The sequence below is a fragment of the Ovis aries genome, chromosome 4, assembly GCF_016772045.2.
Source record: "Ovis aries strain OAR_USU_Benz2616 breed Rambouillet chromosome 4, ARS-UI_Ramb_v3.0, whole genome shotgun sequence".
NCBI classification, from domain to species: Eukaryota; Metazoa; Chordata; class Mammalia; order Artiodactyla; family Bovidae; genus Ovis; species Ovis aries.
In genome coordinates this window covers 41,005,889-41,009,201 of record NC_056057.1, presented here as the reverse complement: position 1 = coordinate 41,009,201, position 3,313 = coordinate 41,005,889, and the positions used below count along the sequence as shown (strand labels likewise).

The following is a 3,313-nucleotide window of genomic DNA, read 5'->3' as shown; positions in this document are numbered from 1 at the left end:
ATGGGAATAACCAAAGGAAAAATATTACAGGAAAATAATTCAAAAAAAGCAAAAACTAAACAACTGAAGAGCTAGGTTTTGTAGTCTTATAAGATAATGTAAATTAAGGACTTTGGCTTCCTCAGTAACAAGTGAAAGCTTTTGAATGCTTTCAAATAAGTCTTAATCGTTTGGGAAGGTACAAAATTCCTCTATTTACAACATTTATAGTATTAACTATTTAAGATGTCAGTAAATGAACTAGAAACCAGAAACATGGGAGTGGAGAAATGAGATGTAGTACCATCCCTCACTGAGCTGACAATCTGGTTGGAAGATAATCATTTAAAACAAGCACACTTATGTAAGTAAGGGACTAAGGAGCAATGTGAGGTCTCTTTTCAAGAGACCTGTGAGGTCCAGTTCTCATGTCTAATCACCCCCCAAAAGACCATACCTTTTAATATCATGTTGGGTGTTAACATTTAAACATTAATCACGGAGGGGGCTGTCACAAACATTCAGACAGTAACAGAGAGAATGACTAACTAATGTTTAAAAATACTCCCTAGAAGTCAAGTAATTCAAGAGTTACAAATCATCTACTATATTTTCTGAGAAGCCATTACTAGAGCCTTGTGGAAAACAGTTTCATTGAAATGGCATGAACTGCAGAGCTGAAAGTGTGAATGTGAAAAAAAATAGATGTAGAAATTGGTATAAACTGGTGTGGTACTCATATACTAAAGTTTTGGAAAGGAGGTTCTATTTTGTCCCATCAGTCAGCATACAAATTCTGAATTAAGTTTACCCAAACAAAGGTATAAAGCTGTTCTTTGCTAGGTGGTAGGCATCAGATCACATCCTGATGTGTTTGGCCCAGAAATAAAAACAGTGTTAACTGGAGAGGAAACCATGCAACTCCGGAGGGTCACTGGACTGCTGCATGGTTTGCCAGTAGCATACCTTACTGAGGGCAAATTCTTCAGATAATTGCAAACACAAAGTCTGAAACTCAAGCCAGGGTTGTGTTTCTGAAACCCATCTATAGAGAGTAGGAAACTAAAGTTTGCCAAACACATGGGCCAAGAGTGAAGCCAGTGTTGTTCCAATTGAGTTACTGCCAAGGAATGCAAACTATAGAGGAACTGGGAGAATTTAAGGATCTAAACTGTCAGAGCAATAGATTATATACAAATGGGCAAACGAAGGAAGAAGACTGGATAATATCAAACACAATGCTAAAGACTGGAACAACGGGAAACTAGGAGACAAATTGTGTCTGACAAGAGAGGAGCAGAAGCCCCATCTGGGTTCTGAGTCATGAGCCAGAGCCTTGGCTCTGCCCTTCTAAAATGTTAAAGCAATATGTCAGAAAGCAAACTTAGAAAAATAAATGACTAAATATTAGCTTTCCTGAGTCCCTGTACCCGGTTATATCCTCTCTGAAGTGAAGTGAAGTCACTCAGTCGTGTCCGACTCTGGCCTACCAGGCTCCTCCCTCCATGGGATTCTCCAGGCAAGAGTACTGGAGCAGGTTGCCATTTCCTTCTCCAGGGGATCTTCCTGACCCAGGAATCGAACCTGGGTCTCCAGCATTCCAGGCAGATGCTTTAACCTCTGAGCCACCAGGGAAGCTCTCTAGGGTTCTTAATCTTCAGATACTCAGGCCTGAGGATCTATCATAAACAGAGAGAGTAGGGGAAGAGATTTATTATATTTTTTACAAATTAGTGACAGGATTTATTGAAAAATTACAAAGTGTCCTTGACATGTAGAAAAATCAGACAGTTGAATTCAAGGAATGATACATTTAAGAACTATACAAGTGAAAGAAAATATGAAAACCCATCTATATATGTTTCCAGGGGCAAAATCTGCCCCCTAAAGAAGTAAAGTACTTTAAGGGTAGTCATAACTCTGTCCACTTGGTTGATTCCATTGACAGCTTGTCACCAATGAAATTATTCTGGGAAAAGTTCTAACTCGCAAAGTTCTCCTAGGAAGCTGCAAAGTTACATCTACTTCACATTTGTCCATTATTGATTGTTAAATCAATTTTAAGATCTCACATTAGAAAAGCCAGTAAGATTAATAGCATTATTCTTCCAATGGGGAAAGTGAAAGTCTCTCAGTTGTGTCCGACTGTTTGCAATCCCATGGACTACACAGCCCATGGAATTTTTCAGGCCAGAATACTAGAGTGGTAGCCTTTCCCTTCTCTAGAGGATCTTCCCAACCTAGGGATCAAACCCAGGTCTCCCGCATTTCAGGCAGATTCTTTACCAGCTGAGCCACAAGGGAAGCCCAAGAATACTGGAGTGGGTCACCTATCCCTTCTCCAGTGGATCTTCCTGACCCTGGAATCAAACCGGGGTCTCCTGAATTACAGGCGGATTCTTTACCAACTGAGCTATCAGGGAAGCCTTCCTCCCAAAAGGGAAGGAAGTCATATTTTAAATTTAGTTATATTATTCTTGGTGAATATGAGATTATGCTCAATTTGGAACTACTGTATTACTTGTTATAAAATAGTAAAACACTCTAAAGCAAACATGGGGGATATGTATGTCCAAATAAGGCAGAATTATTATTCTCTGGAAATGAGAATAGCAGTTCATAACAGATGCATATGTATTTTCCCCATGGTGAATCAAGAGAACATGCATAATAAAATACAAGTGACAAATACTCTTAGCAATAAGTGATTTAAATTGAAATAAGAGATCCCCTTGTGGCTCAGCTGGTAAAGAATCCGCCTGCAATGAGGGAGACCTGAGTTCGATCCCTAGGTTGGGAAGATCCTCTGGAGAAGGGCAAGGCTACCCTCTCCAGTATTCTGGCCTGGAAAATTCCGTGGGCTGTGTAGTCCATGGGGTCGCAAACAGTTGGACATGACTGAGAGACTTTCACTTTCAAACTTTGAGGGAAAAAATCAAAAGCATCAATAAGGATATGTCTTATTTCTTCAAGATAAACTGGTCAAGATGAAAGTAACAGTGAATGACTAGTCAGTGAATGGTGTGACAGAGAATAAATATTCACTTCACTAAGTGAATATTTAACCATTTTGCTTGGCACAGCATTCATATGCTTCTGTTATGACAAAAATATGAGATCACCAAGAATTACTGATCTTTGTGAATATTTTGTGTAATAAAATATATATGTGCATACCTATATATAGAGTTTTGATAAGCTGTAAAAAATGGAGTAGAAATATCAATTATAACTAAAAATTTCCATTATTCTGCTAATATAAAGGAAGTATCTCTCTCCTGAGATTTTTGCTCACCCCAAAGAATTCCACGGCTTTGCCCACCAGTGTCTGTCC

At 38.9% G+C, this 3,313-nt stretch overlaps 1 non-coding gene across 1 annotated transcript; it reads right to left on the bottom strand.

Annotated features, from left to right (window-relative positions):
- Positions 1–1,541: 1,541 nt before the first annotated feature.
- TRNAS-GGA (transfer RNA serine (anticodon GGA)) lies at positions 1,542–1,614 on the bottom strand. Its single transcript has one exon. It is a non-coding gene; the product is annotated as a tRNA-Ser (tRNA).
- Positions 1,615–3,313: the final 1,699 nt, after the last annotated feature.